This window comes from Alligator sinensis, unplaced genomic scaffold (genome assembly GCF_000455745.1).
Source record: "Alligator sinensis unplaced genomic scaffold, ASM45574v1 scaffold392_1, whole genome shotgun sequence".
In the NCBI taxonomy this organism is placed as follows: domain Eukaryota; kingdom Metazoa; phylum Chordata; order Crocodylia; family Alligatoridae; genus Alligator; species Alligator sinensis.
In genome coordinates this window covers 557,921-579,153 of record NW_005841898.1, presented here as the reverse complement: position 1 = coordinate 579,153, position 21,233 = coordinate 557,921, and the positions used below count along the sequence as shown (strand labels likewise).

The following is a 21,233-nucleotide window of genomic DNA, read 5'->3' as shown; positions in this document are numbered from 1 at the left end:
CATTTAACAGCCTAGCAACCCCAGAGCTCCTCAAAACTTTACAGAAAAATCTCTGAGCATCCTGTTGATGTTTTTTTCTGATTACATGAATACTCAACCTTTAGCAAATATTGGATATAAAACTGTTTTATATCTCAAGGACTTTATGTTTCCTTTCTGGGTCCTTACCCCCACCGCATGCCTTCTTCAAAGGAGAAGAAATACATAAAACAGGGGAGCACAGGAACACAGTCCATTGTATAAGATGTTGCTAGTGATGCTCCACTCCTACCCCACCACCACCTCCCCCCCTATTCAGAGCCTGTTCAGGAAAAAATGTTTTAGAAGGTCTGTAAATAGCGATGATAGGATGTCTGTTCCAGGTAGTAACTATGCTATGAAGCAGCCTTTAGATTTGGAAGCTCTCTTTAAAAAAGCACCTGTCATGAGCAGCTTGGAATAACTGTTGTGCTGTGTGGATGTTCAGGTTAAATAATTGTGATCAGTTGCCATTCCAAGTACTTTTATATAGCATGGCATTATAGTGCTATGCAAGCAAGTGCAGATTCTGGAAGCAACTCAGTTAGTACAGGTACCAAGGGGTAGGGTATAGTAGCTTGAGTGAAGTGTCATGATAATATAACTATTCTGCTTGTAGTACACATGGTAGGCTAGCAGAGTTAACTTGGACGTTTCGGTGACTGAAACACCAAATCAGAAATGAAATGGAAGGCTCCAAAACAGCTCCAAAACTAAACAGAGCCATCCAAAATGTTCTGGAAATGTTTCAGATGGTTCAGCTTGTTTTGGAGGCGGGCATGCAGGGAAAAAGAAACTAAGACGAGGGAGGGGAGGGGCGGGGCGGGGCAGGACTGCTGTGATATTGACATCTGTAGTTGGACAGTGACAACAATTTGTCCCTGAGATCCCTTCCAATCTCAGTGCTCTGGGGGAGGGACAGAGACGCACCATAAAAGGCTATTTGTGCACTGCTCTCTGCCATTTTGCAGCTGTGTCTGTGTAGCAATGGGAGCAGCTGCAGAGAGCAGCATCTGTAAGCTTGCAGCTTGGTAGTGCCTTGGTACCAAGTGGTAGTCAATCCTTTCCTATTTACCCTTGCCTACACTCCCTATTGTTATCCCTTGCAACTCCTTCTTCCTCAAAAATCCTGTTATTTGTTCTTCCCCAAACGAAAAAAAGCGCAGTGCTTTGCCTGGCAGTGTCTCATCACCGGGCACTACAGGAAAGCACTACACATATATTACACACACACACTCACACAGACACTTTTTTTCTAGTATATGAAATATGAAGCATGCTGGAAAGGTAAGTGCCAGGTCTTCTGGCCAGAGAGGGCAGAGAGAGCGCTGTAAGTTCCCCCTCCCACAAACTTAGGTGCATCTTCTTTCCTAGCACTAGCAGGCATGAGGCTTCTGGTGCTAGAGGCAGCAAGGAGTTAGGGCCAGTGCCTGCATCTGCACCCCCTCCAATAACACCAGCTATTAATAACCCCCAGTGCCATCAGCATGGCAAGCAGCACCAGCATGACAGTCTCCTCCACCCCCATTTCAGTTCCCAGCCTGAGCCTTCCAGTGCCAGAGGAGGAGCTGGATCTGGAAGCAGGAGACCCAAGTGCCCTAGCAACAGAAATTCTGGAGATCGAGGAGGAATCTAAGTTTCTGCTTCACTCCCCTCCAAGTTCCCCTAAAGCCAGGTGTCCTTCCCCAGAAGGGAGTATGGAGGAAGTTGACGTTGAGGTTGTGGAGGCAAGTGGCTCAGCCTAGTCAGCTCCTCCTGTTGCTGTGCCTCTGCCTGCTGAGAAGGGGGATCAGGTAGGATCTGCACCCGCACCCCAGAAGAGAGCAGGTAGCATGGTGTGGGATCATTATGAAGTGGCAGATAATCCCAGATAATCCCACATATGCTATCTACTTGCACTGCTGATGTAAGACCAGCCAGGGCAAGAAGGTGAAACGTTCAGCATTATGGGGATACTGATGCATCTCAGGAGGTACCACCCCTTGCTCCTCCTCAGCCTGGCACCAGTGGGAGTATACCCAAAAAGAAGTCCCCCTCTGGCTCCAAAGACTCCATCCCCAAGAAGCAGAGGCAGGCCACCCTGGAATAGTGGGCCAAAGGTGGACAAAAAGTGGGACACGTTGCATAGGCAAGTGACATAACCCAGAGCATCGGGGAGATGCTTGCTCTGGATGGCCAGCCCTTCTCCCTAGTTGAGCAGCCAGGGTTCAGGCTGCTCATGGCACTCATGACCCCATCCTACCAAGTGCTTCTATGTACCACCTTCAGCAGGCTGATGGTGCCCTTCCCGCGTTCAGTAGGAGGCATGCAGGGAGTACTTGAGGGAGGAGCTGCACAAGGCTCATCTGCAGGTGGCCTTGCATTTCACCTCAGACATCAGGAGCAGCCGGAGTGGTGATCATACCTATCTCTCCCTCACAGAGCACTGATGTAGTCAGTCAGGCTGTTGGTAGGCTCTCCTTCAAGCCGAGGTCATCAATTACTCCCACATGGCCACTGAGATCATGAGGGCCATGAACTGCTTGGTGCAGGGGTGGCTCGTTACTCAGGGCAAGCTCACCTGCAGATTCATGGTCACTGACAATGGGGCCAATATGGTCAAGGTGGTCCGTGATGTCAACTTTGTTGGCATCCACTGTGTGGCACACAAGTTCCACTTCATAGTCAGGGATGCCTTGGAGGGGGACAGGGTTCCTGGTGACAGTGCTGTCACAACTGGCCAGCTCATTTCAAAATGCAGGGAGATTGAAAGCTACTTCCACTGGAGCATCAAGCAGGGCAAGATGCTGCGGAACAAACAGGATGAGCTGAACATCCCACAGCACCAAATAATCCAGGATGTGGAGACTTGGTGGAACTCCACATACATCATACTGGAAAGGTTGGTGGAGCAACAGAAAGGCCATCCATGAGATGGTCTTGCTTGCAGAGAATGGGATCAGCAGCTCCCTTAACAAAACTGAGTGGGATACCATTTCCCATATCTTAGTGGTTCTCAAGCCATTCCTTGAGGCCACCAAGCCCGTCAGCGCTGGTGATGCCCTCCTTAGCCAGGTGATCCCCACACTGAGGGAACTTGAAAACCAAATGGAGAAGTTCCAGGGGATCAATATCCCTGGCTGCGGCAAGCCATTGTCACCAGAGGTGCAGGCACTGGTGAAGCAGCTGAGGGAGGACATCAAGAATGGTTGCATCCATTGTGGTCCAGTACGGTCCACACACTGGTAGCCATGCGTGACCTGAGGGTGAAGCAAAATCCTGGATCACTGTACAGAGGTGCTGGTGAACAGAGTCTGGGAGGCAGAAGGGCACAGGTGGGGGGACGTGGAAGAGAGGGATCTATTTTCCTGTGCCTGCACTCCCGGCAGCAGTCAGTTTCCTCCACAACAGCTGCTACCAATGTGGGCCAAGGGCATGGCTTCAATGGTGGGGTCCAGAAGCACCAGACCCCAGCCTCGGGCAGATAGTGTGGAGGTGTCAATGGCTACCTATCTTGGCAAGAATGTGAAGCCACTGGACTGAGACCCCTTGGCCTATCAGGGAACCCGGAGCCAGATGTCACAGGATCTGGCCATGGTTGCTCAGGAACACCTGTCCTGTCCACCAACCAATGTTCCAAGTGAGAGGGTGTTCAGCATTGCTGGGGATGTTCTGACCTCCCACCACACCTCCTTGGATACTGTTTTGGTGGAGCAGCTGGTATTCCTCAAGGTGAACCTCTGGCTGCTGGGGTTCCCTTAAGCACCACGTGCAGATGGAGTGAGTGCCACCCTCCTCACTCTGCCTGCACCTATTTCCTTTTTTAATTTTTTTAAATGATTTAATGTCCCTATCTCAGAACTGGAGGCAGAACTCACTGCATCACCAGCCAGCAGGGGAAGAACATCTCCCCTGCTGAGTTCCCATGGCAGATGAAATTGGAGGTATAAGGCCTGTGGCTATTTGGGGAGAAGGGGGCCCCACATCATCCTGGGCATGACCTAAAACTGCACCCTGCTAGGGTAGGGAGGCCTGGGTAGGACTGCTAGTGGTGTGACAGCCCCAGGAAATGCCAGGACCACAAATCTCCCTGGTGAAAGCTGGGTAGGAGGCACTTGATAACCTCCAGCCACTGCACAGTCCTGGTTGGGGAAACCCCAGACCTGTAAGATCTTTGAGAGGCCTGAGGCTTACTGGTTGCAGTAGAGTTGTGAGGGTGAGAACAGGGGCTACCATCTCCTTACCCTGCTTTGCCTTACCAGACACAAAGTCACATGTCACAAGTTTTGCTTTCAGCAGTTTGAGGTGAGGTTTCCCAGAAACCCCTACACCTATTGCCTTGAAACCTGGAAGACTTCATGGCCTCAGAAGGGGCTACCATCCCTGAAATTTTCATCCCACTCTGCCTACACACACACACACAAGTGACATGAGTTGTGCTTTGAACAGTTTCAGGTGCAGATTCCCAGAAACCCCTGTGCCTATCTCCTTGAATCTTGGCAGGCATCATGGCCTCAGAAGGGGATAACATTCTTGCAAGTTTCATCTGAATCAGGCAAGAAATGACAAAGTTATAGGCAGTTGTGTGATTCCCCATTATAGCCTATGGCCGAAACATTGGAACAGTGTCGAAATTCCAACACAGTTTCAAAACAGTTTTAGCCAAAATGAAACAGGATAGTGATCTGAAACTCCAAAACAAATCACTGTCCTTCCGAAATGCCAAATCTGAACCAAAACGCAACACAGCCGTTTCGCACAGCCATACGAAACACAGAAACAAAACACTGTCCCTCCGAAATGCCGAATCTGAAACTTAAATGAAACACAGCCATTTCACACAGCCCTATTGGTTACCTCTATATGGCATTGTAGTGTACCCATGCAGCCACAAAAGTTACATACAGATGTTCAAAAAGCCACTGGTGGAAGCGCTCTAACTATTGAGCTTTACTTAAAGCAGGATAAATTAGAGTGCAAGCAAACTGATCAGATATTTGTAGTTCGGGGGGGAAGAGGGAGCCTGCCTGCAATGGCTGCTTGGGGTGCACTCACGTACCTCCCAGGAGGCTGCTGCAGCACCCCCTCTCCCCAGCCCTGCACCTCAAACAGCTGGTCAGCAGGGGGGGGGGGGGGGGGGGAGAGAAACCCCTGGCCAGGTAATGGTGAGTCACTGCCTGGACAGGACTGCTATAGGGAGGAGGGGGAGTAGAGACCCCCGACCCCTCTCCCTTCCTGGGCTTTGCCATAATGTACACTGGTGATGGCAGCTGTGGGGAAAGAGGGAACCTGGACCCTCTCCCCACAAGGTCCCTGGCCAAGCAGTGGCATACCACTGCCTAGCCTGGGTGCAGCAGGGGAAGAGTCCCCAGAGCTCTTTCCTCACAGTCTCAGTCCCGAAGTGGGCTGCAGCACACTGTGGGGCCCTGGTGGCTGTGGGGCAGAACCTCCCCTTGCCCCTCTCACCCCACCACCCACAAGGCTGAGCACCAGGCTGGAATCAGAGGCTATCACTGACTAGAGTCAGTGACAGCTAAGGGGATAGAGCTGGACCAGGCTTGGGCAGAGGAAATGAACTCTTTCCAAGGCTAGAGCACAGCTCTGCACAATGCTTCATGGCACAGGCAACTAGTAGGGGGTGCACATGCTCCCCCCAACAGGTGACACTGATGCTGTCAGTAGGGCTGGTGCCCCCCTGACAGGGTCAGCACCGCTTCAGTTTAGGAAAAAGTAAACACCTGTGTCATGTACACTTGTGTCAGAGCCCAATCCTTACCTGTCTCTCCAGTGGTGGGGATGGGAGAGCAAGCTGCTGGTGGGCATAGCTGTCCTGAGCTGCAGAGGGGGATGGTACTTCCCTCTGCTGCAGCGGTACCCTCCCCCAGGTGGTACCTGTCCACTGGCACCTGCCTCGGCTGTCCCAGGGGGCACTGCACCCGCAGAGGGAAGCACTGGGTCCCCGTGCAGCTCAGCAGGCAGGCAGACTCCAGGGGGAAAAAGGAAAAAAGATCAGGCTCACCACTTTTTTTTTCCCCTTCTGTGGAGCCTGCCTTCCTAGGCTGCTGCCAGGCTGCCTGCACAGCCCTTGAGCCACACAGAGCCAGGTACTTCCCTCCACAGCTGTAGGGTAGGAAACTAAAACTCCTTGGAGATGTTTTACTTTGTAGTGCTTCAAAGTCATTTGCTGCATCCCAAAGTCATTTAAGGTGCGTTATGCCACCAAATGTTCTACAGTGGCTGGAATTAATGCACTATACACTGCCAAATATGCAAAAAACCTCCATTAAAGGGTGCAAAAAGCATTTAACCTGCTTTAAACTCGCTTTAAAGAGTCATCTACTACAAATGTGCTAAGTTAACTCTGATGGATGTGTACTAACCTAAAGTGCTTTCTGTTAGAGTGCTTTATCAAGTGCTCTAAGATTTGTGAACATCTGTTCAGTTATGGCGTTAGAGCACTTGCTTAATGCGCAATATGTGTAATGTTTGTACTTAGCCAAAATGAGACTGAATAAAGCAAGCCTTTATCTGACTTCTTGACTCTCACTGATTTATGAACTGTGATACAAGAAGTAAAATGAACTAAGAAAGATACAGTGACTGAAAGTGCTGTGTATTCATTCAAGTCTACGTGGGAAAAGCTTTTGAAAGCAGAAACCAAGCAAAACAATTGGTAACTTCCATTACAACTGGAGAGCAACAGGACACCTATATAAAAGAATTACAAAGCAGAATTCAGTTTTAATCTTTCTTTCAAGGTGGTGCCAGTAAAAAAAAAAATGACTGATTTTGATACATACAATTAATTCACACCCTGACAATCTCAGTTCAGCCAGAGAGATTTAAAATTCCATATCTGCCTTGTGTGTCAATGGTTTGTCTCTGGGGAGTAAAACTAATTTCTTTGTGGTTGTTCTAACATTATTCCTGTCTTGTACAGATTCTGAGATGTCGTAATTCAGTTAAGAATTTTCAATTTCCAAAGCATTTGAGAAATGCTTCAGTTCCCTAACATGCTCATTAGCAAACTAAAGGGTATTCCGAGGAGCACATCCCTTCCCTTTGTATTCCTCTGCTTCCCCATGGTTTGTAGTGGAAAGTGTACACTTCAGTAGTAATTTCTTTTCAATGCATGTTTGTGGCACAGATAATTCTATCAGGGTGAAGTCTCTAGATTATTTTAGGATTTCAAAGTGCAAAACTCCTTCTACCTGACTTAACCATAGAAAACTCTCAGACTTGATTGTCTACTTTTCTGGCAGTTTGGCTCAGCCACCCCTCCCTTCAGAATTCAAAACATTTATGACTTACTGTAATTATCATATTAAGCAAAGAAAACAGAAGTTTCAATTTCCATGGATACCACACACGTTTATAACTAATCATTGAATTTATCTTTTATGATGGTGTTCATTTATGTGAAGCTGACCATATAGTATAAGGTTATATTATTAAATCATAAATAGAATTATTGGAGACCTGGGCTATTACATTATTTTCACTCTATCAGTGCCAAACAGCTCCTTTCTTTCCATAGTCTCAGTGTTTCACAAGCACTAAGAAACTAGTTCTTTCCATCTTTCTTGTTTAGGTAAAACCTAATTCTGCAATTATTCCAGTTACCTCTCAAAACACTTAGGAAATAACAACTGGAGGCAGATATTAATCAGTGTAAGGTATAGCAAAATAAAATTAAATTCCCACCGGACCTCATCCATCAATTTCAGCATAATCTGGGTTAGTCCCTGAAAGTGTGGGGGCTTGTCTACAAAGCAGAACTTGGATTGGCTTGATTAAAATCATTTTTACACACAGTTTACTTCAATAGATTCAAACCTCAGTGGCTAGGTACAGACATTCAAAAAGTCTGAGGAAGAATCAAACTAAGTTAGGCAGTTTTCTTTAAATGGCGAAGTTTAGATCAGTAGTGAACACATTTGCCCTTTGGTGGGGGCAGCAAGTCTGGTTCTGCCATTTTTAAACCAGTCTGTGTGCGCCAAACTTCTGTTCTGTTATGGGTATGGACTGGTTTCTGATCACTTATACTAGTCAAAATGTGATGTCTCTACCTGGTCTATGTGGATGCTTTTAAATAAATTTACATCTGGCTCATTTTGGGGTTTACACTAGTTTAACTAAACTAGGAGTTTACACTAGTTTAACTAAATTTATTCTTCAAGTGGATTGTCTAAAACAACAAAATGAATTTATAGCAAAAATAAAACCAGAACTCAGAAGTATATATTCCCCACTCTATACAATGTTAGAACTACTGTCTAGCTTTTTTTTTCTCTCCCCTAAATGAATTACTTTACAAATTAAAAACTCAAAACTAGCCATTTAAATTTGCAAAGGGAAAACAAAATATTCTCCCACTAAAACAAATTAGCAGGAAGGAACAAACACCACCACTCTTCAATCTTACATCTAAATGTTTCTAATTTTCAAGGAGAATCAATTGCCCTACAGGCAACCATCTTGATAAGTAAAAACTTATTTTCAGCTACAACTGCTGTCAAATGATAGAAGAATACTTAAGGAATGAATAGGAAAAGGTAGTCTGATCTCAGCCCTGAATTCCCTTTAAAAGCCTAGCACAGGAGCAGGTGGTAGAAGAGGCTAGGCCAAGTAAATAGAAAGCAACATTAAATACAGTTACTTAGGATAAAAGCTAAAGCTTCAAAAACAGTCTTTTATAGGGTTATTTTGCTTGAACCTGGGTTGTAACACTTCTTGACTTTATTTTATTTTTGGAGTACAGGTGTACTACTCTCTGGCTCACCTTTGCTAGGAACTCTAAATTCTTTAATAGACATCCAGTCAGATAGTAAGCAAATGATGCATTAAAAATGGAATGAAAGGATAAAGTATGTTTCTGTTCCACTTCTCTACCCTTTCTCAAGCAAGGAACTGGAATATGCAAGAGATCTGTGTTCGCACCTACTCCACCTTTTTTTAAACTCCAGCAAATAAATATGCATATTGTAATATCCATTTCTCATGTTTTCATCACTAACTGAACATAAGCACCAAGTGTTTACTATGAGTTAATTTTGGTAAGAATAGTAGACGGACCAGTGGTTTTAATGATTTCCCCAAATCATTCATCAAGACATGATGAATAACCAAAATATTCTTCCTCTCAGTTGATGGGCCTGTCTGATGCTCTGTCACATGTAAGATGTGACCCAACATCATAAGATGACAAGAAAAAGCAATTAGAACAAAGAATCATTTTATCTGTACATGGACACGCAATAAACCTACTTTTCATTCCATCCAGGAAGAGCACACACCAACTGCTGAAGCTTCCTTAGCCTGACGAAGGGTTTTTGAACCCAAAAGCTTGCTTAATAACTATTCTCCAACCATTTGGGTTGGTCTAATAAAAGATATCAAATTCACCCAAGGAACCTTGTCTGCCTAAGGTACCACATGCATTTGATGGCCTAATGGCCAGGAGCCTTATTTTTAGTATTTTATCATCCCTAAACAGTACCCTAACTCATTTAATTCATTATGGGGCTCAATTAAATGAGTATGCCCTGTGCCTTGCTCATTATACCAGAATTCGTAACTGAGGCAGCATAGGGCTACAATCCACAAACATTTATGAGATTTCAAAAAATCTTTTAAATTCTACACTAAGAACTTAAGAAATGAATGGACTAGTATCTTGGTATTCTTGTGTTTCAAAGCACCTGACATTATGAAGCGTGACTTTACTTATTCCAATGTTATATGTCTTTATTCTCATTCACAAGCATCCAGTGAAATGTCCTTTAAATGTGCTGGGGACATTCTTAGTTTTTAAAATCAAGAAAAATCACTGGATTATGGTCAGCCTAGAATTAACAGTTTTGGAATTGACTTATATCTTCCCGGAATCAGGGTTTTATCGCAGAAATGCAGCCAGACCCTTATTCTAGTTGTGCTGCAACACAGGCAATGAGAGCAAGAGTCAGGATGCGTGGGAGAGGCTAAGCTTTCTGTTCTAGAATGCCCACAAACTATCAAGGCACTTTGTTCCATAATTTACTTTTATGGGTTTCAGTTTCAAATGAATTTTACAGACTTAATGGCTTGGGAAATTATTATGGGAAACAATAATTCAGAGTTGACCTTTTCTAAACTACCTGTTATTTGATTGGTTTAGCTAGCAATACCTTTAATTGAATTTGTCAGCAACAAAAATATGTGCGCTAACAGCTGCTGACTTACATTTTATAATTATTGTTATTACCCCAGATAAATATTTAAGCAGTCAAAGAAAGAGTGGGAGTAGAACAAAGTCACCTACAGGAACACAAAGTCAACATGTCTATACAGAAGTCATTCACAGTCATATTAATCATTCTTGTTTCAGAGAGACAAAAAACAACTGAGTAGGACTTCCCACATAGTTTTATTATTTAGGAAAGAAGCACTGAGGAAGGTAAATCTCTTTTCTCTTATATACCATATTTATGAAGCATTGAGTAAACTGTATATTATTATTTCCCCCTTTCCAGCTCTATAGCATGAAAAAGCATGTAGATAAGGTTTGTACATTTAGTCCCTGGTCCTGCAAGTCCCTGCACCTATCTGCATCTGTACTCAGTCAGTTAAACTCCATATGAATGAAAGTACCTTTCATGCAGAATGTACCACAAGATCAGCACCCAAGTTACAGAACTCCCTCTCTCAGCAGGGCTAATTCTTTTGGGTAGGGCATTTAAGCTGCTTCTAGTCCACGAGCTAGCTCTGAATTAGCTACATGGTATTCATTTTGTTCTGCAGAAATATTCCAAAATACACAATGTAAATTGTGCTCCTGCAGCAACTTGTTGTCCCCACCATACTTTTATAAACTCTGGATAAAGTGGAATTAAACAGCCACCATGATGAAGAGACAAAAAAACCTAAAAACTTTCCAAGTAAACTCAGTTTTCATCTGCTAAATGTTTTAAGCAAGATGAATCATAGGCCTGCACTCTTAGTGAGTTCACTGCAAATTCTACCTTTGTTATTACTAAGGACAGATACTCTGAATGAAGGAGATTTTAAATATTAGTCTTTGGTGTCTGATCCTTGTTGCAGATTTAAGATGCTATGGAATTATTCAAGATAAGTATAATATTAACAAATATTATTACTGTTATTCAGCTATTTTCTTTTTTAGGAATTAATATTGAATCTCTGGCTTGTTAAAACAGAAAGCAACAATGTTCAAAAGGGTAGATTATTAGGTAGATTAGCAATATGGCTATATATGAGAGAAGAATATAATCAGTAGATTTAAGAATCCATCTAATAATTCCAGACAGAAGAGAAAACCTTCAATAATATATATTAAAAAAATGCTTCAGAAGTTGATAGCAAACATAAGCTAAAAGGAATACATCAACTTGAAAAGCAAAGTTCCAACTACCAATGTTGTACCCCTTCTTGTTGAAGTATGTAACATTTAAGATTACCAAATGAAAGATTTATATTATACCTTTTTCAGTTTGCTTTATATATTTCCTAGCACTCTACATATAGTTAAGGTCACTGTTTGCTGGCTGACAGTTTAACTTCCTGTCTCCTGCAGTAGTAGGACTGGTATATGAAAAGAAACACTATCTTCTATCTGGGGGTGAGAAATAAGGTGATATATAATTTCTAAAGTGGCTATGAAGCTCCTGGGAAATCTCTCTCTCCACCTATTCAGGGAAAATCATGGGGAGGATGAGTACTGGATCCCTGGGTCTTCATCTGCTTTGTGTACATATGTAGCTGATTTGAATATAATAGCCTTTCTACCATTCAAAATATGTTTATTGTAAGTAGGGCAACCATATGTCTTGGTTTGGTTGAGACTGTCCTGGATTTCGAAGGCCAGTTCTGGCTGGTTGGTTAAAATTAAAGTGAGTCCTGGAATCACAGGGATGTGGGGTGCAGTCTGGCAGGGAAGTGGGGTAGCAAGGTGTGTCAGGCTGGCAGGCACCACTGCTGCCCGACTGCCTGGCACACCATGCTGCTCTGCATCCATATAGCACTGCTATATTTGGGCAGGGGGGAGGGGAGAGGAGGGCAGTGTCCTGGATTTCCCATGGTCCCATATGGTCACCCTATCTGTAAGGCATACCATACATTCATATAACTGTGCAGGATTTAGCTGAAGATCCAGTTTAGCACTTGAAAGGGCATGTGTCATGACTTGCATTTTATAAATAACAGACAAAGAACTCCAAATATGTAATATAAAACTAGGTACCAACAGGCATGTTTGATGTCCATCAGTGCAATGAGTTTACTAAGAGTGTTTATCTACTCTAGGTACAGATGTTACACTGTGGATGCATCTACATGAGATGCTACATCGCTGTAGTGATGAGCTACATCGGCATAGCTCATTTCTTCGGCAAGGTAGCATTGGCAGGCACGAACTGTGATGCCGATGCTACTGCATAGTAGCAAAGGGCTACTGTGCAGTAGCTCGTTGTTACTGTGCAGTAGCATTAAAAATGACCCGTGTGGTGCTGGTACTTAAGCAGATACTAAATGAGTGTGCAGAAAAAAAAGTCACATGTGTAGATGCTCCTAGTGCCTGGCTTTCTTGCAAGCACCTTATTGTAAGTAAAGCTATAATGGCATAAGTATCATTTTGCATTCCTTAGCTGCCACTTAAATTAAGAGATGTGTTGCCTGAATAACAGCTTCCAGAAGATGGACACAGATGAAAAAGGATATTAAATCTAAACTATGGCTTACTAGGGTTAATTGATAATGTGTTGGGATCACAGGACAAGATACTCATTACATCAGTGGAATTACTCTTGTTGGACACCACACGAAAGGAGAATCAGACCCATGTTGTTAAGGTTCACTGTTGAGGTAACCTGTGTGAGTTCTATAATTAGCGCACACAGTTTAAAATTTGCCCATTTGCACAGTGTCACGTCTAGCATACCGCTATTTTTGTTGTCTTATTTTCCAGTGAACACAACACATACAATTTGTTTTGGGCAATTTGCAGCTCTTTTCATACTCCCCCACAACTCCCTTGATTTCATAGACTTGATTATGCTGGAAAATCTATACCCACAACAGATTACAAGGTAATGAACAGGCCCAACTATATTTCTAAAGACCCACTTAACCAAGACAAGACATTTAGGATATGTATGCATGACAGCATCATGACATAAGGAGATGAATAAATGCTAGCTAAGGTACTGAAAGCCATATGTCCATGTTATCATGATACTGCTCCTGAGCTAATTAGCCCTGGTTTCCTCTTCAAATATTCAAATTTAGTGAAGCCTCACACTAATATAGCTATACAGTTTTTAGTACCCAATCTTGCTTGGTAACAGCTAGCATTGATAACTGCATAGTACGGTACATATTCCCTTTGTTCAGATATGCAACATTCTATAATATCATCATCTATTTTCAGTTACCATTAAACTGAGATGGATTTTAGACAATTGTCTAGATCCAAAAGGTTTTTTATTTTATTACCAGCCATATGTGACACCTCTTGGTTCCCTGAACACCATAAAATAACAATCTTTACAGGGCAAATATATTGTACTGTATTATACTGCATAGCACTGCACTTAATCTCAGCCAAGCTATATTAATTATTAGTATCATAGGAGTGCAGGGCTGAAAGGGACCTCATGAGACCATTTAGTCTAGCTCCCTGCTCAAGGTAGTATCATCCCTGACTAACATACTTAGTTGTATTAGTCTAAAGTCAAGTAGAAGACAGGGTAGATTGGCAACTAACCAAAGTATATATATAATATCACCACTCTCATAGTCAAAAAGTTCTTCCCCATTTCCAACCTAAGAGCATGTGCACATGTTCACAGGTCACGACCTATGACTGCAGATTGGGTCCTTGCTTGTGCACATGTTTACTGGTGCTGGGAGCTGCACTGGGAATGCAATCTAAGTTAGTGTGGGGTAGGGGCAGGTGGGATTGGGGGCTAATAGGTCCATGGGGAAGGTTGGAAGAATTGGGGGGAAGGGAGGTGAGACTGCCCAGTCCACAGGGGGAGGGTGTTGCCCATCCAGAAGTGAGGGGGTCAGAATGCTACAAAATAGCCTGGTCAGGGTTGGGGAGGGAGTAAGAAAAGCACAACCCCAGGGCTGGGATGAGTGGCTGGGCTCTGAACATATACATGTTTGGTTAGTTTAGGCACAGGTTAGCCCAATCTAAGTAGTTCATCTCCTTAGATGAACTAAAATAGATTAGACTGGCCATTTTTTGTCTGAACATATGTACAGTTTGGCACTTAGACTGACCTAACTCTACTTGTGTCAATTTAAATTTGAACTCTTTATGTACCCTAAATTTTCTCTGCAGCAGTTAGAGGTTATTGCTTCTAGTTCTGTCTTTTACAGCCACAGAACAAGACTATGTCTATTCTCTTTATAATTATCCTTCAGGCATTTGAAGACTGTTATCCAATCCCCTGCCAATCTACTTTAGACCAAATTACCTTAGTTTCTTCAGACTTTCCTCATAAGTCATGCTTCCCAGGCCTCTAATCATTTTTATCACTCTCCACTGGACTCTTTCCAATCTGTCCACTTCTTTCTTGAAGCACGGGGCCCAAAATTGGACAGAATATTCCAGGTGAGGCAATACTAGTGCTGAATAAAGTGGAAGAATCACTTTCTTTGATTTGAAAGTGACATTCTGTTAATACATCCAAGTATGCTGTTGGCTTTTTTGCAACAAGACTACACTGTTGGGTCATATTCAGCTTATGATTCACAGTAACCCTCAGGTCTTCTGTGCAATACTGCAACCTAGCCAGTCATTCTCCAGTCTGTAAATCATTTCTTTGATTTATCCAGGTCAGCCTTACCCTTCAGTGTCTAAAATTCCACCCAACTTAGTGCCATCTGCAAATTTGCTAAGCATACACTCAATCCCATTGTCAAAATCATTAATGAAGATGTTAAACAATACCAGACCCAGGACAGACCCATTGGGAACCTATTTGATATCTCTTCTCAACTTGACATTGAGCCATTAAATGAAACACATGGACTTAAACCATATCAAAATGAAATGTTTTGATATTTTTTTCATTCCAATCTTTTTATTGAAGTGCAAAACATTTCATTTGTGTTTAATCAGTATTTGCTGACAGAAAACTATTTGGAAAAGATCTGACCAGTTGTATAGTCAAAGCATTGTAAGGTGCTTCAGCTGGTGAGAGCTGGAATAATCCTTTTTTGTTTGTTTGTTTTTTTACAGGTGAAAGAGTGAATGCTCTCAAAACAATGTTGTCTATAAAGCCCAGGCAAATCTCTAAAGTAAGTATTCTTAAGTAGCCTGAATCATATCCATATAAGACCCATAACATTCAGGAAAATTCACACATGCTTTCACATGTGTGTGTGTGTATTATATATTAGAACAGTTTATCAGAAATCAGTCATATTCACAGTGCAGAAGATAATTGTCTGCAAATCCTATAAATATTTAGCTTAACCTATACTTAAGATCCATTTTCCTCAAGATACTTTTTATAGCCACGATAGCACAGGGTATATAGGAAAATGTTAACCTACAGTGCACATGCTTAAATCTCAGTGATGCCTTAGTCAGAACATGTCTGATAAGGTAAAGTCTCAGTAGGCCACAGCAAATGTGTCCTTAATACAGAGAATCCGTGATTTCATTTGCAAAAGAAAATACCAGTTTCACATTGAGGAAGTATGAAAAAGGCACGGGGAATATTATATTGTAAAATGTCCAAAAAAAGAAAAAGGGCAATCTTTTTTAGATGAGCTCAGAAATACCTATAATCAAGTTCAGTTTCAGATTACTGGTAGAACAGCAAGAAATTGCCAACTACATAGAATGAGTAATAAAATGTGTCTCCAGAGGTTTGCATTAGCAGAGCTTTTTATCTGATCATATTCACTTGAGGCACAACCAGAAAGCTGTTCCAGTGTTCTTACAGAATAATACTCTAGGTAAAAGAGAATGTCTTCTGCAAGCATGTCTCTGGCCCTGGAGATATAGCTGAACAAACCCCTCCCTTCCCCCTCCCACCCCCCAAAACACTAAACGTTGTGCCTATGGTTTATTAGTGAGACTGGATTCATCAGACTTCATAACGGTGTCTCAGGGAATGTAAGAAGGAACCTCATCATTTACATTGTATATTTAAAGTTTGGCTAGAGAATGTTCTAGAAAATGAACTGTAGGAATAAACCCAAAAGGGCAGGAAGATTGATGTTTTTCAGTGTACTTGGTGACACCTTATTCTACGTCAAATTTGGCATGCCTGTCTTACATTTACTTTGATAGTAAACACTGATAGTAAACAATGATAACCCTGATAAACCTACATAAATCATGTGTGTGTGAAGATATTTAAAAAATACTTTGAAAAGCAATGTTTTCTTTACTTTAGATTACTTAGTTGATCCCTAAATAATTACAGTCTATATATGCAAAATTTATAAATTTGTTAGAATTTTCCAGGTATAGAATCTAATTGTTGGATATCTACCTTGAATTTCTCCCCCTCCTATTGCCGGGGAGGGGTGGTAGGTCTGTTGCCCTCTGACCCTCCCCCCTAAGTTATTCCTTACCCCTTTTACTGCAGACCCTGTTCTTCTTGAACACATGGAAGTGAGGGGCAAAATTTACATATAGGCAAATTACTACAGGTACCCATAGTCTTAGTTCAGCCAGTTTAGCATTTTTAGAAAGAGCACAGACTTAGTAAAAAAAAAATTAGGATTTGTCCCCCTTAATATCTGCATTGATAAGGGCGGTTCAGTTGTTTTAAAAAGAGTGAATTTAGTGCTGGTACTAAAGTGAAAAAATCTACAGACTGAAGTCTTCTATCTAAACACAAGAAAGATGCTACAATCAGAAGCAGTTCACATTTTCACAAGCTGTGCCATTAATCTAGAACCAGAGGGACCACTATCAGATAAGGCTCTGTTCAGCCTTCAGGGGCTGTAAATGTTTTGAACCTTCAACTAGGTATTATAAACTGTAGTAGTTTTATCATGTGGTCTGTTGCATCTGGATTAACACATCTCATATAAAATTCATAGTGTTGGAAAGGACCTCCAGGGTCATCTGGTCCAACCCCTACTAAAAACTGTCAAACTGAAATAATTTTCAAATCTCAAACAACCTGAGCTGGCTTGAGACAGATAACTCAGATGCCTCGCTTGCTGATTTGTAGCCCTCTGAGCAAAACAACTGATAATTAGTGCTAGCAATTTGAATGCATTTATCTTGTACTGTTTTCCCCAGACACAAAGTATATTGAACAATTTGATATTTAGGATGCATCAGTATTTTCCTGTTTTATGCCTTTCCATGATATAAAAGATAAAATATTGTAGCTTTTCCCCCTCCTATGTTTCCATTAATTCTTTTGTTACTAATATAGCACTCAGCTTTCAATAATGACATCACTGAAGGTGCTCTCTGCAGTGCCCTTTCTGTAGATGTAACATAAGTAAGTATTATTCATAACTATGCCAGAATTTCCCCCTAAAGGTTTATGAGTAAAATCCTGGATCCACTGAAGTCAGTGGGAGTTTTGCCATTGTCTTCATAATGCCAAAATGTCACCCTTGAGTCTAGTCTCTTTTAAATGGGAGAGATCTAGGAACCCCAAATACATCTACAGGGTTGAAACAGCACTAATAGGAAAAACAAAAAAATATCAATTTTATTTCTATTCAGAATTATCTGCTCTTTTTCTAACTTTGATATTTGGCAAAAACTGAACCCTGCTTGCTGCTAATAGATTTTCTCTTAGAAGAATTAGCTTTGACCCCCGGTAAACAACAAGCTAAAATATGATGGAATTTGTTGCTTAACCTACCTCAAAAACTAACTGTATGAAAGTTTGAAAAGATTTGATATACATCATCCATGTGAAGTAATATAAACCCTATCTAATCTGAGGGTTGGGTAAGCAAAAACCTAGGACCATAACATATTCAATTTGTCCAGGTTTTTTAAGGTTCATGGCCTTTTCAAGGAAGTTTCTTCTGAATGATTAGGAGGCTGGATTACAAGCATTTACTCATAATTCCATAGACTAAAGTTAAGTGATGAGATTCAGTGGAAGATATTATTCAGAGCAAAGCCATATATAGACCCAAACTCAAGGATCAGATTTATTTTTTTAATGTAAAGAAGGCATTCTTGCCTTATATATATTGATTTAAATTACATTAACATCACTGTTCTAAGGTCTGAATCTGTGGAAAGTTTTGAGAATTGCAGTTTTACATATTTTGGTATAGGATCACACATTTGAACCTGGAATCATTCTTATTTATTTGGGATAAAAATACACAACTGTTTTGAATGAATCAGTGTATTCTTATAATGTGAGTTCCACAAAATAAGGGTCTAATGAATTATTTAAAATAAAAATTTACAATTATGTTAGCTAGTATAAATTCAGAGTGATCAAATCACATAATGTAGGTCACACAGTAAGATATAACTTGCTTGAAAGGAACAAGAAGAAATTGTTCCTTCAAGCACATAGTCATAGTACCAGCTGGTATTGGTTTCTCATCTTCCTTTGACATATCAGACACTGAACAAAGGAAGTGACTGTTACTGTTATGCAAAATTAGGTAGATGATACTCATGCTCAAGGAGCTGAGCTTGCATTAGTTAATTAATCTCTATGAGACCCTGGTATGATCAACTTCCTTGGAAAGGAAAATTTAAAAGAACATTCAATATTTATCTTCTCACTAGGCAAAATGAAAGGGAATTTGTGACACTGGTCGGTTAAGTGACTTGCCCAGAGGCCAGACAGTAAGTAGTACAGAAAGTTGAAAAACCTAAACTTCCTGATCCCCAGAAAAATGATTTATTAATTGGACTACAGCATTTCTTAAAACTGTTCCAACTGTCTAGGATATATGAATGCCACTTATTTCCCAAATCCAGCCAAAATATATTTTTTTAAGAAAATTTGATATCTTTCTTTCTATATATACCTTGGAAAAAACTCTCAGCCAATGTCTGTTATTCTGAGGAAGGGATTTATTAGACCTCTGAAATCTGCAGAACCCCTTCGATATTTCTTCACAATTTAAGTCCATTCTTTTCAGGCCTGTAGAAAACACCTGGGCTGCGTCCAGGCATGTGTGGACATTTTGTTCCCCAAGGACAATTAGTGGCAGCACACCTTGTGCCGCCACTAGTTGTCCCCAGGGAATGCCTGTGCCACACACACTCTGGTGTGTGGCAAGTTACTCCAGGTGGGGTAGGAAAGGCGGGGCCAGAACTGGGTTGGCCCTAGCAGCCTTACCTGGGGTCCTGATAGCCTCCCAGGGCTGCAGCAGTGGTGATCTTGCCGCACAGAGCCTGGACAGCAGCAGAATGTGGCTCTGGCCGGCCAGGTTCGGTCTTTGGGCGGTCTTTTTTTTTTTTTTTTTTCAATGGATTTTTTTGATCCCTGGATATCCAAGAGTCAAAAAAACCTTCCACACTGCTCCCTTGCAACATGGGGAACAATGGAAGATGTGGTATGTGGCAGCACAGACATGTCTGCAGCACCACATACCGCACGGCCGCACTCATCTGGACATGGCCGTGTTGGCCAAGGACTGACACCGAACCTCTCAGACCTTCCACAAAAAATCTTTTGCCACAAAATTCTACTGAATTCCACCGAGGAGGACCATCACATGTAATACCACAACACGGCATTTAAGCAAAATAAAATAATAAGGAAATTGACAGAGACTTACCAGTTCACCACAGTCTGCACCCACAGCAATCAATGACTGGATTGAAAGCGTAAGACCCCTCAGGTTTTCCCTGTAAAAATTAAGATACACAAAATATTGTTTCTTTAACATTTTTAGATTAACAACAGTAAATCCTGATTCTATGAAAAAAGCAAATAGTAAAAGCAATTTGTTGAAGGTGAAAAAAATCTACAAAATAATGCCATGGCATAACAATGTAATAAACAAGAATTTACACAGTAGTTATGGTATAAAATAATATAGTTCATAAAGTATAAAATAAAGGTCATATATATTAAATTATATGATTCAGAAGATATTTTCTGATTAAAATTTTCATGCTACATCAATTGCATAATTAACTACAATAGCCATTTACAAACTACTTACTGACATGCTATTTCACTAAAAACAATTTTGTTTCAATGCACCATTTTTAATGCAAAATCTGATTTCATAACCATACTTATGTTATTAGCGCTTTAAATACCCAGGAGTTATTACCAGTGCCTACAGCGCTTACACAGAGATGTTAATCAGACTGGTAAATTTCCTTAATGGTTTGTGAAAACAGAACTGAAGTCTTGCTACTAGTAAATGTAACAGCTCACCTACACCAAGTCAAAGTCAATCACTGACATCTGCGTAAATATTATATCTCAATTATTTAACTTTCTATACTGCCAGCCAAACCAATGCTTTAGGCGGATATATAAACTACATACAGGAATAGTTTTGCATTTTCTCTTCATCCCAAGCTCATTAAAATTGATGGGATCTAGGGGTACACAAAGGTGGGATTAGATACTACAAAATATGCCTGAAAATTACCGGCTGGAAGGTACAATTAAAAAACACCTCTACATTTCTTTAAGCATATCTTTGTAAGTTGCTTCTGGATGGGTTTAATTATCTTCTACTTCCATTTCACACAGCACTGATTGCATATTATTTGTGGCTTAGGAAAAAAAAGAGATAATTGTGTTTTGTGACAATTACATTTATATCACTCAAAAGATATTGCTTTATAGCCTAACTTCTTTTTTCTTAGTTCCTTTTCCCTTACTGGAATGCTTTTCGTTTCCATTTTCCTTCATTTGTTTATATGACATAAGTTGCTCTGATGGCCTTTCTGGCAAGCACTCATTTTCTACATCTGCCATCAGTCAATGCTAAATTATTTTAATTACATTTAAGTATGCTATATAAATGATGATCTATCACATATTTACTTTTCTTGAAAAGTATGTAACTGATTAAAAACAAACAATGAAAATAAAACAACAAAACAAACGAACAAAAAACTGTTCCCCTATGACATCTTATTGTTTGACATCCTAATGTAACCTTCCATTTGTTTGCTATTATTTATTCAAGAGTATGTATTGTACACTGCAACATTTGCAGTAGTTGGTTGTATTGAATACATTCCATAATCTGAAACCTCAATAATTTGTTATTTTCCAGCTCTTCTCCTCCCTTCAGCA

General features: G+C 41.1%; 1 long non-coding RNA gene across 2 annotated transcripts in view; it reads right to left on the bottom strand.

Annotated features, from left to right (window-relative positions):
* The window catches only part of LOC112549356, a 243,696-nt gene extending 223,878 nt beyond the window's left edge, over positions 1-19,818 (bottom strand). For both annotated transcript variants that reach the window (XR_003092759.1, XR_003092758.1), the window contains exon 1: positions 19,747-19,818. This is a non-coding gene — a long non-coding RNA (uncharacterized LOC112549356). The remainder of the gene's footprint in view (positions 1-19,746) is intronic.
* Positions 19,819-21,233: the final 1,415 nt, after the last annotated feature.